General features: G+C 42.6%; 1 pseudogene; it reads right to left on the minus strand.

The window, feature by feature from the left end:
• Positions 1-11,436: 11,436 nt before the first annotated feature.
• On the minus strand, positions 11,437-12,040 carry LOC147602819 (uncharacterized; annotated as a pseudogene).
• Between the last annotated feature and the right edge of the window lie 3,819 nt (positions 12,041-15,859).

Raw genomic sequence — 15,859 nt, forward strand, 5'->3', positions numbered from 1 at the left:
ATTTTCCTATTGATAGGATCATGGATCGAGGTCGTCGTGGTAGGAATGATAACCCCCAACTCGATGAGGAAGAGCTCGCCTTGGATGTTCGTAAAACTCTTCATAGATCGCAGCTTGGACCTTTCAAGGGTGAAGGGGAAAACTTGGGCGAGACTATGAGAAGTGGATCGAAGCAATGGAAGAGTACTTCGATGTCATCGAGTACAATAGCAAAATTGTTCTTGCAAGGCTGAAGATAGTAGAAACAGCCAGAGTATCCTGGAGAAAGCACTGCAAGACAAACCGTGTGGATTGAAACACTCAGACATGGAATGATCTCAAAATTTACTTAAGGAAGAGATTCTGTCCTCCCGGCTTTTTGGAAACAAAGATGAATGAATTCTTAGAGTTAACCCAAGGGAGCAGAACTATTGAAAATAAATCACCAAGCGTTCGCTCTCCTCCTCAAATACTCGCCACCGTTGGATGAAGAACAACTGATGATGGGCCAGGTTCATTCGGGGACTGAACGAACCTTTGAATATCCTAGTGAAGAATGCCAAGCTAGTTTCCATGACCGAAGTAGGGCGGATGGCGAAGGATTTTGCCAAGGCCTTTGATGTCAAGGTCCCGCCGAAGCCATCACCATCATCTTTCAAAGGTTTTTAGCTCCAGAAGGTGATTCCAACCTTCCACCGTCTACGAGATAAAAGGGTCAAGCCTAGGATATGAGAAGTTCTAGAATGGAAGAAATGTCCTTTTCCCAGAACTCAATCCCTTTGAATTCAACTTCAGAAGTTCCACCCTTGAACAAGGGAGTGAAATGCTATAACTGTCAAGGATTTGGACATCGCAGTATGGATTGCCTAACACCTTCTAGAACAAGGTTTTCAGGGCAAGAAAATCAGGGATCAAGATTCCAGACTCCAGCTCCTTCCTTCCAGAATAATCAGGTTCCTTTCCACCAAAATGAGAAATGATGTTAGGAGGGGATGGTTTATAACAAAGTATTTTTAGGATGCACATGCACATGCACATGTTAGGAGGGGATGGTTTATAACAAAGAATTTTTAGGATGCACATGCACATGGTATAGCCTAGGCATATGGGCTTATGGCCATTTACATGTGGGATTAGGGCACATGGGTCTTGGGACTATAAACGGCATGTGCATGTGGGGTTAGGGCACATGGGTCTTGGGACTATAAACGGCATGTGCAGTAGGATTATTGTAGCTTTGAACCTTTTGATATCTTTGGACTACCATTACACTTTACTTTTCATTGTTCTTAGTGTTAATCTCTAGGATTTAGAGTGCCTTGGATTTCCCTTCAATCTAGGCAGGAGCTTCTTTCGCCTCATCATCGGCGGGAGTTCATTGACCTTTCCATTTGATCTGGGCATTTTCAAATATCACCTTTTGATGGTGGGGTGGCATTACTTCGCGTTTGACCCAAGTGGCTGCACATTCATAGTAAGGGGAGATATGATCTACCCTTTTGACCCAAGTGGCACAAGAGCTATATCCTTGATCATGTTGACTCTTTGGCTTTCCATTCGATCCAAGAGGCCTCTACACTATCTTTCTCACCACAACCTTCATTTCCACACTTGGATGTCTACGGACTATATGTTTGATTTTTGGCTTTGGTATATAGCCTCTTGTATGTGTATTTTCATGCACGACAACCCTTAGATTTTGAGGATAAAATCATGTTAAGAGGGGATGGTTTGTAACAAAGTATTTTTAGGATGCACATGCACATCGGATGGTCTAGGCACATGGTCTCAGGGTCATTTACATGTGGGATTAGGGCACATGACCTTGGGACTGGTCTAGGATTATTGTAGCTTTGAACCTTTTGATATCTTTAGACTACCATTACACTTTACTTTTCATTGTTCATAGTGTTAATCTCTCCAGCTTTCCTTAATCCAAGCTAATTAGGCTAATCCCAAGATAATCTAGATGTTACTTTCCTTCAATATATATGTATATATAGATATATACATGTATATATACATATATACATGCAGATATATGTACATATACATATATACATGTACATATACATATATATATGTATATACATATATATGCATATATACATATACATGTATTTATATCCATATCCATATATATATATATGTATTTGTATATATATATATATATATATATATATATATAATGAAATTCTATTAAAAACTATTTGGATGATCTACAGCATAGACCTTCTTGTTTTCTTCTTCCATTGGTAGTGGAAAGAGATGAGATACACTCTCGTTAGCCCCTCTCCTCTCAGTAGTGACACACACTCCCCGTATTTCTCACTCTCTCCCTCTCCCAATCTATTCTCCAACAACTTCCACCTCCCTTGCTCTCTCGCTCCCATATCCCTCTCTCTCTTTCATTCAATGCCCTTTTTGTTTTTCTCCTTTTTCACTACTAAGATAAAGACATAACTTAGACAAGATTATTAATTATATATTATGCTAAAGCCTAGTGATGGAAGAATAAACTGAGAGATTAGATGTTTTATCTCTAAGGAAGTTCTCAATATGTTATACCTAAGAGAGGATTTCCACTTGACTCTCAAGCCATGTGAGTTACTTCCCAGAAATAAGCAAAGGCTCAACCACGACAAAGAATAATGACATGCAGAATGTGGAGGACGCACGCAAGATGTGGGCATCCAAGGGTAGTTGACCATGAAGAGGATACAATTGAGCCTCAAATAATGGTATGTAAGATCCCCCTTCCCACCGAATCCCTGTTCCCACCGAGCAACGGATTCGGGGTACTGGCAGCGGAAGTAGCGCTTCTCGCGCGGGACAGGGGTCCCACACTCGGGGCCGCGCCCACGGATATCCGGTTAAGAGACTAATCCGTCAGTTGTTCCAAAACCGAACCCAGAAAAACTTCCTTTATCGGAAAGCACGGGCGATTCCACCAGGATAACTTTTTACTCTAACGTAGTCAAGATAATTTCTGATCGAGATGATCCAATTACATCTATAAGATACTTAGTCAGTTCAAGGAAGAAACTTGCACTTGGATCATTGGGATCAACGCTTTTTTCCCCATTCAAGAGGCACAGCCGTTGATTCCTATCCATAGAACAGTTACTGTCCGGGATTTATTTTTTTCTATCGTAAAAACAAAAGTTTGAGTCTCGATTTACGGATCCATCAGTCCAGCCTAACCCCATCCGATCCCATGGGTTAGCCAACTGCCCAACCACTGTAGTGATGGGATCCAATTAAGAATTTGGTTAGGTTTTGTCCCGGGTACCAAGGAAAAGAGTTCCAAGGCCCCCTAGCCGGATGTTCATGCAAAATAAAACTAGTCACACCACTCACACACCGATGAGAAATTGCCTTTTCACAGATTCAACCAGTTTAAAACAATCCTTTAATAAAACCATAGTATCACTGATCACCATCTTCCAATTTATCCAGTTGATTCTTAATTTTCCCATCATTCCTTCATCAGAGTATCTATGGCATCATTGGCAACTAGGACGCTCACCACCTGTCCACTCACAGGGGCCGTTTCCTAATCCCTAGCCCATAATACTCGGCAATATAATCACTTATCGAGATGGACTCTCGTTGAAGATCAGCAAGATCAACCAACAGATCCATATAAAGAGCCATGGACTCATCCATTGAAGACCAGCAAGGTCAATCAACCAGATCCATGCCCGATTTTAGAAAACAACTCCAACTCTGTTCCAATATCTTCCTCGACGCACGCGTGGGTATCCTAGGCGACCCAGAGCCCGAGCACCGTATGGTCAGCACCCTCTAGGATCCTTCGCAGGTGACCTAGCGCTTCACTCATAGGCCGCTTCCTTGGCCCCTCATCCACCGTACCGGAAGCTCACCATTTTAATCGCACCGAGGCTGGTCAAGACCTCGGCCGACCTTGCTACGCGAGACGTCCTTCATTGACTCTCCGTCAACAGTTGCAACATTATCAGTTAGGTCTCCACGACCTTAATCACAAGATAGTCACAATGCTTCCCCAGCAATCTTGACATAAAACAGTCATTTACAAACAGCATTTACAAATAGTCACAAAATACAGTTTCTATATTAACTCTCATTTTTCCACATTATCCCTCATCAATCCACATTGCTTATTCCACATTCCAGTTATATGTGTATTCATCCCATCACATCCTTTTCCATCTCATCACTTCAGATTCCTTCACATCACATATCATATATTCACATCCATACATATATCTACATCCACATCCACATTCACATCCATACATCCACATCTACATCCATACATCTATTTTCACATCCACATCTACATGCACATTCATGTATCCACATCCATACATCCACATCTACATGCACATTCACATCCATTCATCCACATCTATATGCGTATATTCACATCTACATGCCTACATCCACATCTCTATGCATACGTCCACATCCACATCCACATTCTCCTCCATACATCTACATCTACATGCATACATCCACCTCCACATTCACATCCACATCTATACATCTACATCTTCATGCATACATCCACCTCCACATCTATACATCTACATCTACATGCATACATCTACATCTCCATTCACATCCACATCTATACATCTACATCTACATGCATCCATCCACATCTCTATTTACATCCTCATCTATACATCTACTTCTACATGCATACATCTACATCTCCATTCACATCCACATCTATACATCTACATCTACATGCATCCATCCACATCTCTATTTACATCCTCATCTATACATCTACTTCTACATGCATACATCCACATCTCCATGCATACATCCACCTCCACATTCACACTCACATCCATACATCTACATCTACATGCAAACATCTACCTCCACATTCACACTCACATCCATACATCTACATCTACATGCAAACATCCACATCTCCATGCATAATAAAATTCTTTTAATTACTCTAGGATGATAGTTCCTAGAATATGGTAGGAAGTCCTCTTTTTATGCTTTGAATGAATTTATTTTATGCGTAATTTCTATAAAAATTTTGCCATAGCTCCGCTACTATGACTGATAAATCTCAATTTTTTCTAAGGGATAAAGCTTATCATTAAGGAAATAATTAGAATGGTCTCTAATTGGGTCATCAATCCATAATGGATTGAATCATCATTATACATAAACTAAAAGCATAGAAAAAAGCCATTAATTTGGCCTCAAGCATAGCTTAATCTTGGATTAAGGAAAAGCTTTATGAAAAGCTTCATTTGGATTGAGAATTGGTCATGAGTATGACCATTTCTTGAGTGAGAGAGAGAAATTACATAAAAACCATTAGAATTTAAACATAAATGGAAATTAACTTCAATAGCATTTATTAAATTATGTAACTCTTCACTACTATTCACCAATTAACTTCAATAGCATTTAAAAAACCATACCAATTAAGCTTCTCAAGCTTGAGAGGGGTTGAGAAGAGAGAATCATTGAGAAATTATAGAAAGATCATAATTCACTATACTTATCTTATAATTTGCTTGATTCTTTGATCACGGCAGAGGCCCCCAACCAATCAATTGGTTTAGTACGTTGATGGAGCCACCAATGGGGATTGAAGAAGAGAGAAGTATCAAAAACTAGTGAATTATTAAAGAATTCACAGTTTTTGGCTTAGGTAGAGTAGAGTAACAATGCATAAGACATTATATATTTTGGCTTAGGTGGAGTAGGGTAACAAAGCATAAGACACTATATATTTTGGCTTAGGTGGAGTAGAGTAACAAAGCATAAGACACTATATATTTTGGCTTAGGTGGAGTAGAGTAACAAAGCATAAGACACTATATATTTTGGCTTAGGTGGAGTAGAGTAACAAAGCATAAGACACTATATATTTTGGCTTAGGTGGAGTAGAGTAACAAATCATAAGACACTATATTTTTTTCAACAAGGGGAGGCTTCTATTTATAGGAAAATTTGAGCTCCTAACCAAACAAACTGATTCTAGAATTTTCCAAGTCAGTTTGGTCACTTTTTGACCATTTTTAGGTCAGTTAAGCTAACTTTTTGGAACTAGACTTGAATGAGGAGAGAGGAGAGATGAAATATCTCCATTTTTATGAGTTTAAAACTCATTCAAGCATGTGAAATATGCACCTCCTTTGAAGAACTCCCCTTCCTTACATATGTGTCATAATGGAATCATTTTAATATTGCTCATAGTTTTTTACTAATAAACCTTGTACATTTTCAACTCTTCATCTTATGTGAAATATGCACCTCCTTTAAAGAACTCCCCTTCCTTACATATGTGTCATAATGGAATCATTTTAATATTGCTCATAGTTTTTTACTAATAAACCTTGTACATTTTCAACTCTTCATCTTATGTGAGCATTTACTCATTTTTGGATACCCAAAATATCTCATATTTTTAATATTGCTCATAGTTTTTTACTAATAAACCTTGTACATTTTCAACTCTTCATCTTATGTGAGCATTTACTCATTTTTGGGTATTTTCTTTTACAAATTGGATTTATCTCCTCCCTACACATGGGTTGATGCTATTGGCCCATAGGAACCTTAATTGGACCATAATCCAAAAATTTCTGAAAATCTAGACCCTTAGTCTAAGGTTCTTTATACCTATTTCCAATTAATTCCAATTGCACATTGGAAAATTCTTTCTGACTTTCTGTTTCAGGGGAACTTATTTTAATAAGATGAGATATTTTTCTATCCAAAAATATTCAAAATCTGAATATTCTCTCTCTAGAATAATTTTCTCTCTCTAGGCTAAAACAGTTAGAAACAAGGCCTTTATATTTCTGAAGAGGGATTGATTACAGGGGAAGATACTAGACATCAAAAAAGGGGGTGGGGGAGGAATCTTACATTCTACCCCACTTAAAAAATGCGAGATGTCCTCATCTCGCAAACTGGGATAATTTCGCAAGATGCACGAATATGAGACTTAGAGTAAATTTTTAATCAAGATTAACCACGAAAAGTCTTAAAGAGAGTAAGATAAGAACAAGATTTAAACTTTATTCATTCTCGGAGCTTATACAGTAAAGATAGAAGAACTCTTTACACTTCCATAAGCCCGTCCATCATATGGTCACAAAAGCAGCACTCACAAGCTGCGCACGTATAAGGTAACTCATCTATGGGAATAATTATGTTGGTTATTGCCGCACCTATCTCAGTGGTATCGACCAATGATAACAAGTTGCGACCAACGAATAAAGGTGGAAGGAGATGAAGGGAGGTCCATCAGCACGTGAACCACTTGACATAAGATAGGCCCCATGAACACATGTTCGTTTGCACAATTGGAGTAAATAGCCAATTATGCCTTCTACATCAACCTAGAATTGATCTAGCACAATAAGACGTATGTTTGCTTAAAGAGTCCAATCGTTTTAAAGATTTATTCTGAGTCAGTAAAATGATGTAGCAGCAAAGAGGACTTGAACCTCTGACCATTCTGTTCAAAGCCTGGTACTCCCGATCAAGATATCGGTGCATCTATTGAGCAGGTGGAGCTCTTATCCATATTAAAGAGTGGGTCATATTATTATTCATCATATTCTTTAGCGTTTTTCTATGCTGCTTGGAACATTCTGAGAAATTGAGTAAATAGATTGGGACTGAAGGTCACTAGGTTCCGAATTATTTGAATAAGCAAGGGCACCCGAAAAAGACTCCGATTTGCTAGCTTTTGGCCTCATCTTTCATAGGAGTAACAACATGGATAAACAACAAAAAAACTCTTATAAGTCAGTCTTATCCGATAGTATGGATAACAACATGCATAAACCGCAAACTAACACTTATAAGGGGGACAATGCGGAGGTATCCGGAGACGGTTCAATGTTAAACAACCGTTTTAAAGGAAAAGAGGCTACTACCCCCACATACCGTGCCTAGCTCTGACTCAGATGACTTTAGTGGGTTTTTCAAACACGATTGGTTCAAATCGGGATCTCAAACAAAGAGTTTAGTAACAACTACACTATGGATGGTTGGGTACAGCTGCCCACAAATGAGAATATTGGCGGCCGCAAGTAACGATGCGAATAAGTCCTCACAGAATGATGGCTCAAAATTTTACTAGAATTTCCTTTCCGAACCTACAAGAATCACAACCCCAATGACCGAGCCCGAAACGGGACAAAATCATGCTACAGTTGATCCTCCCAGCAAATCGGATGTTATCGCTCGTCTCGATACCAGTCCTAAAAATCTATTGGCAAAGATTTCTGTGGAGGTTGAGTCTGAAATCAGAGAGGCCATTGTTTTGATAAGCCTCCGAGCGCGGTAGAAACAAATACCTGTCATTTGTTTATGATAAATTAGAGAAAGGCCAATTCTTCCTCTAGCTCAACGAGTTAATTGGTAAAACTGCGGCAGTAACGTGGAGGTCTTTATGAAAGCCCATAGGCATAGAGTGGCTATGGGCTTTTTCCCTCGTTTCACTAGCCGACTGTAGCTCCAAGGTATTCCTCTCAATTTCTAGGTCTCTCTCATTTCCGCGTGCATGAAACCAAGAAAAATCTTGAGTCACCTACCACTACAAGAAGTGATAGATGAAAACCTCTGTGGTTGCAACATGGTGGAAAATGCATGAAAGCGTAAATCCGCTACTACGAGGTAAAGAATCTTGGTGCACCTACATGAACTACCCACCCTCAAGGCACGTAGGCACATAAAATTAGTCTATAATAATATAGGGCCACCCGCCTGTCTCTACCATTAAAAAACCTATATCAACTTCGTAGACGGCTATATGGTGTAGTTAGTCGTTAAGGGAATAGTTTGTGTAGTTGCCTGCCAAACAAGTCTCTACCAATGATATAGTTGTTCTGTTTTGTCTAACAAATATGTACCAATGATAACCACTACATAGTTTGTGTAGTTGAAATAAGAGCCTAGACGATCCACTAAGGTACTCGCTAAGGTAGCAGCGTACCTGATCCACTAAGGTAGCAGCTACGATTAGCAGTAGCAGTGGTGGGATCTATCCAGGCCACAAGGAAAGGGCTGGTGAATAGGCTTTTCCTGTCCCCCTTATCCGTGTCTATACGCCTTCTTCCATTTGTTTTTCCACAAGCAATGGGTTACGCGGCTCTCTGGCCCTACCACCTTTTTGGTTTCCTTCACCTTTCTCAAAGTGGGTCCGTTCCCCTGGCTTTCCTTCCTTGGATCTACTATGGCAACGTGCGTGGCTTGGCTTTTCTCTCGAAATTCTTTGTGGGTTGGTTGGGGCGGCTAAGTTTGTTTTGTGCATTCGTTAGAGTTGGATCGAGGCGAGGGCTGAATCTATCCCCTCCGTGGCCCCCCACGTTCGTCCGTCCGGGTGTATTCGAGGCCGATTGGGAATCCCATGCTATGGCCTCCTATCGGGGATGAATCTTTTGGTGTGTCCATGGTTGGATGGGAATGGGCCCCTAGGGCCTGTTTTTCATGGAAAAGCAATGTGCCATTTGGTGGAGAGTTCTCCTTACTCGCCATAGAAGTAGATTTGGGGTGAACTAGCCACTTTTCTGGGTTTCCCCACTTCCAAGAACAAAGTACCTCATCGGGTCAGGCAATCTCAAAAGGTTCTCTATATACCACAAGCAATTGGTGCCATCGCGGCGGTCACAGTGTACTGGCGTTTTTTGCAACAGCAAGCTTAATTGATTCCGAGTAGGCATAGTGAAAGCAAATTGTAAACCATGGGAAGTTCTTTTAAAAAGACCCAAGACCGGGTGCCATGAACAGGTTGATAAGAAGGTGGAACGGACCGAGCCCACATGTATGGCATTATATGGAGACAACTTGTGGTTAGGAGTAAAAGGCTAATCGAACCTGGAGATGGCATGTTTTCCAACCCAACCTGCGAAATCAGTAGAGCCCAAAAATAACCATTAGGATCGTTACAATGGCCCTTTGGTAGCTTACTGCTTGAGCCATTGTTTACGGAGTTACTCGTGACATGATGCCACAAAGCACTACACTTGTTTGACTATTGGGCCCTAGGAACGTTCGCTTTCCCCAATTTGGAATGCAGATTTCTCGGTGTTACATAACGATCATCAATTTTGTTTTTTAGTAATAGAAATACCAGCGGCTATTTTGGCTCACATAGCTCTCAAAGGATAGCGCATTTCTATGTACCAAGAAACTCATCGGTTTGAGTCCGCGATCGTGGGCTAGTGGGAGGAACAAGCAACAATGGTTCAATATACGATGTCTAACAGGCAAATCAAGAATTTCACTTCGAATCCTGGACCTTAACACCTTGCTGCTCATCATGGAGTTTCATGATCAATATCTCAAACGAATGGAGAAGCGGTAGAACGTGAAAAACCGCATATTGGATTACTCCAGTGCGGCATGAAGCTGTTGGCGCCGAGTCGGCATATCCCATGCCAATATCGATGCTCCACTTGTTCCTTGGCACGGCCGGGTGGCGCGTGAAGACAACTTCCGTGTCGTAGCACCGAGTCAGTTTGTCAAGCAACTCAAGTGGGGCAAACCGCCTAAGGGAAGAAAGGGAGAAGGTCGTGAAGGTGGCCTTGTTATCTTTATTAGAGGTCAGCATAAATGATAGGGAGAACCTTGTCCTCTACTTCCTTTGGTTATCTCACGAGCCAACCATCGGGGTTTCTCAGAAACAAGAACGCGTTGGCGGGTCCTAGAGTGCTCGTCAAGAGCACACGCACATACCCCGCAGGGTGACTATCACGACGAGCACCCTCCGCATTTCGACACAGTGGAACGTGTAACCAGCCCAGGGTTCCGTTTCAACTACACTTGTTTCATGTTGGGATGGGTAGGCTAACCGCAAGGGACAGACCAAATCCTCAGGTCGGGTGGGATGGCACTACTGGCAAATACTGTCTGGCAAAGATGCAGGCGCGAGGCATGGTAGGCCCGCTAGTAGCTAAACCAAAAGCGTACAAGAAAAGCAACCCGGGATGGGTATTGAAGCTACAGAAGTGTAACCAGGCAAGTGGTCGAAGAGCCAGGAAGGTTGGGTCATTTGACGGGAAGGGAGAGGCTGATTTCTTCTGTTCAAGCTGGAGAAAGGAGTGAGAATGAGGAGCCGGCCTTACCGCGGCGGCTAGACCTATGGGCCACGCCTGAGGCCAAGGCCTTGGTGGGTTTATGGTATGACAGACGGTGCTGCCTACAGGGAGGATAATTTGCTTTCCTCCTCCCTATGGGGGAAAGTATCCTCTTTAATGGGGGGACCCTGGAAGGGAGTTACAAAACAAAGGGGCAGCAATCGTACACACATAAGCTACCAAACGAGACACGTTTCACCAGCAAATGCGAGCCCTATGCGGGGAGACTTGCACGTACGGTTCCGTTGGGGGGATCTAGCCAACGAAGGACTGGCACCTACCCAACTAGGGGCATGAAAAAATTAATCGAGTATAAAACGTATCTCTAAGCTTTACCTCATTCTGATCGTTTGGAGGGCGACCGTGAAGTCACCGAATGAAGTCCTCCTTTGGAGGTGGGTACTACAAAAACCCACGGTGGATTACTAGTCGACGTATAGGATATGACGATGGCAATAGCATGTCATAAACGGAGATAACCGGGAATAGCCAACTCTTGGCATATCTCAAACTACACCCTTAAGTGGCAATTGAATGGGGAGTATCGTGAATGCGAGACACAGCGAAACGATTAGCTGGACGTGTTGGGCGGCTAGGGCTTTCTCCCTATCGTGTCTCTCCTTGCGTGTTGAAGATCCAAAGCGAGTGCACCAGGGATAAGGGAAACTAGGATTCGATATGGGTATAGCAAACATCTGAAGTGTAACTGCACACTCACATGACCTTTGCCAAGAGATAGGAGCATTTCGTGAAACAAGTGAACCACACTTCTCGATAGATATGTGGGAGAGAGGGCTCGTAGTACCTTCCCACCTTTCGCTGGGAACCGTGTAAGCATAGGGTGCTGCTAGTGTCAGAGAAGGGAAGGGGCCTAAATCGGCGGACAGACCGACGTCGCACACTTGAGCAGTGCTGGTGTGGTTAGAGTTTGTGCCAGTCATAACACCTAGATAGGGAATTGGCCAGTCAACCCGTGTCGAAGATGTTGCCAGAATGTACGACTTCTAGGGTCCTTTTGTCCTGCAGAGCACGACTCAGCACTTTATCCCCTAATTCTATTTGTGAGGTAAAGGAGCGCTTGCCATGCCCCGCACTCTCCCTAGCCCTTTGGGCCTTTGACCCACATTCGCTGCTCCGTTGACTTCACAAATGAAGGCTCTAGTCTTGATGTCACCTAAATGCTCATGGATGGGAGTTCTTCAGTGAGGCAAAAACTAAACCATGATAATGCCATAATTTAACCCCTTTTTTAAGGAAACTCAAGTTGGAGAGCGGTGTGATGGGTGACCATCCCGCACGGTTCAGAGAGCACTTGTGTATGTGATGCAAGCGAACGTGTGTGACACAACAACAGCTGGCATCGAGTAACTTTCAACCCTATCTACGTTCCCATGATGGCCTAAGAACACGCTTATCCTTCAGATGTAGAGAGACCTTGCAATTGCGAGGTACCGTTATGAGCTCAATATATATGAGTGTTATTTCGTGAAATAACTCAAATCCCAAATCATTTACCTTCTTTAACTATTTATGCCATGGATGTGGGAGCATCAACTCTCCGTGGGCTTTTGAAGAGTGAGAAAAACCTTTGGAATCCTATGAAAGGGTCTCAGTAGCTAGGATGCATGCCAGTTATATATGACCAGGTGGAGTGGCATAAGATCTGCCTTTGGGCTTGAGTGGAGACACTTTTCCATTCACACAATAATTTGCTTCTTGTATTGACGAATTGGAGGAAATGCCAATCAACAATCGTATCTGGAAATAACGATTAGTGGATATCGGTACAGTCACTGCATAATAAGCTTTGGATCGGGGATTCAATGGTGTAATGTTAAGAGGTTGTGCGACATGAAGACATCGATAGAAATATGGGGGAGGTTCCCATCGGGCAACGGTTTTGCCTGACCCTGCTCAAGCATGCTTTGACTGTAAAGACTTGGTGTAAAGCCTTGAGGAGGACGTCCCTCAAGATGGGGGCTAGGGTGAGCTAAAGAGGGGGTAGCATAAGAAAATGTGTATAAGCCCAGTAAAGCATGACCGAGGCAAGGCTAGGGCCACCTTTTCGACTGGTTAGTGTGACGGACCATGAATGGATTCGCCTTTAGCCTCTGGGCATGTCAAAACCGCATGGGCTCATTGGGGTGGTAGAGCACAGTTTGCCGAAATCGGCATAGGTTAGATGCCATTGATGGAACATGGTAAGCCCATATTCATCTGTGCATTCGTAATAAGGGCTAGGCATGTAACAAGGTATGGGTGGAGAAAGACCCGAAAAGCAAGGGCCAAGCCTGCTCGGATAAGAGTACGTGACCTGCACCTTTTGAATTGAATTGACCTACACCTTTTGAATTGAAGGGTGGCCCACTTGGGTAAAGTGGCACAAATCAATTAAAGAAAAGAGGGAGACATAAAGGCTTTAAGCACAGAGTTTAATCAGGCAAAGTAGCACTCTAAGGTGAACAACCTGCCTTTCGTAAAATTGTGACGGTACGAAAGTATGGAGATCTCGAAAGAAATTCCTACAGGCTCTGTGGACTAGTAACTAGTCGTGGCCACCCAGCCTAGCACAAGCCGTCAACCTACACGTCATAACTACATCCCTTTTGCTGTGGATGTAGTGCACGTTCTGACTCCACTGGTCACGGTTGCTCTCCGCTGCTGCTGTGGGCCATGCAGTAAGTGGCCTGAGGCAAGCAAAAAGATTTTTGCGGTTTGTGCTGGCAGAAAATAAGCCGGATTCCTTCCAATCAATCCAAAATATGGTGCTATGGATGCTCACACATGAACCAAGAATGCCCTTGGAAATGCATTCGAGCCATATTATGAAGGGAAATTTTCACGTACGGTTCCCAGGGGGGAAAGCCCAACAAAGGGGCCTACCTATCCCAACCGGGAGTATGCTGGGATTTGCAAAAAGCAGCACCTCATGATGTTCATGACTAATCGGATTTTGATGTACCAATGGGTACCACGGGAGATTGCTACGATCCTTATTGTATTCGTATTGAAGAGACGTAATAAAGTATTTGAATCATTGTATAACATCTTAATTAAATGCTCAGCGACACGATTGAAGCCGATGATTGTAAGCCATGTCCTTCATCATCATGACCTTAAATGAAACAATCCATGGAATCTCCAATTCACCATTTCAAACCTTATACAAAAGGGTTTTTTGTACCAGCTCTTTCTATCCATACCGCACAGTTGAAGCACCTAAAGGAGAATATGGTGTGTTCCCAGTCAGTAATAAAACCAATCGTCCCTATCATTGTAAAATAAGAGCACCTGGCTTCGCCTATTTACAAGGACTCAACTTTACGTTCAAAAATCACATGCTAGCAGATGTGGTCACCATCATCGGTACTTAAGATACTATGTCTGGGAGAGGCGGATAGACGAAACTGCTCAAAGCATGAATAGGAACCCAAGAAATAGGATGGAAAGTAACTTGTACGGGTGAAAGGAAGAATACCCATAGATCCCTTTGACTATGTAGAAAGAATGAATAGATGCATGATGCTAGCCGAGCCTACAGCACTTCGGGATGGGGGATTAATTGATTCCCCCTCCTTTTTGGTTTTATTGAATTCAGTGAAGAGGATTTGAACCTCTCTATCTCTAATAGTAGCCCTGGTGTGCTATTGCTGATAATGTAAGATCCCTGTTCCCACCGAGCAACGGATTCGGGGTACTGGCAGCGGAAGTAGCGCTTCTCGCGCGGGACAGGGGTCCCACACTCGGGGCCTCGCCCACGGATATCCGGATAAGAGACTAATCCGTCGGTTGTTCCAAAACCGAACCCGAAAAAACTTCCTTTATCGGAAAGCACGAGCGATTCCACCAGGATAACTTTTTACTCTAACGTAGTCAAGATCATTTCTGATCGAGATGATCCGATTACATCTATAAGATACTTAGTCAGTTCAAGGAAGAAACTTGCACTTGGATCATTGGGATCAACGCTTTTTTCCCCATTCAAGAGGCACAGCCGTTGATTCCTATCCATAGAACAGTTTCTGTCCGGGATTTATTTTTTTTTTTTCTATCGTAAAAACAAAAGTTTGAGTCTCGATTTACGGATCCATCAGTCCAGCCTAACCCCATCCAATCCCATGGGTTAGCCAATCGCCCAACCACTGTAGTGATGGGATCCAATTAAAAATTTGGTTAGGTTTTGTCCCGGGTACCAAGGAAAAGAGTTCCAAGGCCCCCTAGCCGGATGTTCATGCAAAATAAAACTAGTCACACCACTCACACACCCAATATGAAATTGCCTTTTTCAACCAGATTCAACCAGTTTAAAACAATCCTTTAATAAAACCATAGTATCATTGATCACCATCTTCCAATTTATCCAATTGATTCTTAATTTCCCATCATTCCTTCATCAGAGTATCTATGGCATCATTGGCAACTAGAACGCTCAGGAGCCGTTTCGATAGTTCCTAGCCCATAATACTTGGCAATATAATCACTTAACATGATGGACTCTCGTTGAAGATCAGCAAGATCAACCAACAGATCCATATAAGGAGCCATGGACTCATCCATTGAAGACCAGCAAGGTCAATCAACCAGATCCATGCTCGATTTCAGAAAACAACTCCAACTCTGTTCCAATATCTTCCTCGACGCACGCGTGGGTATCCTAGGCAACCCAGAGCCCGAGCACCGTATGGTCAGCACCCTCTAGGATCCTTCGCAGGTAACCTAGCGCTTCACGCATAGGCCGCTTCCTTGGCCCCTCATCCACC

The sequence above is a fragment of the Cibotium barometz genome, chromosome 65 (assembly GCF_041138505.1).
Source record: "Cibotium barometz isolate CiBa-2024 chromosome 65, ASM4113850v1, whole genome shotgun sequence".
Lineage (NCBI taxonomy): Eukaryota > Viridiplantae > Streptophyta > Polypodiopsida > Cyatheales > Cibotiaceae > Cibotium > Cibotium barometz.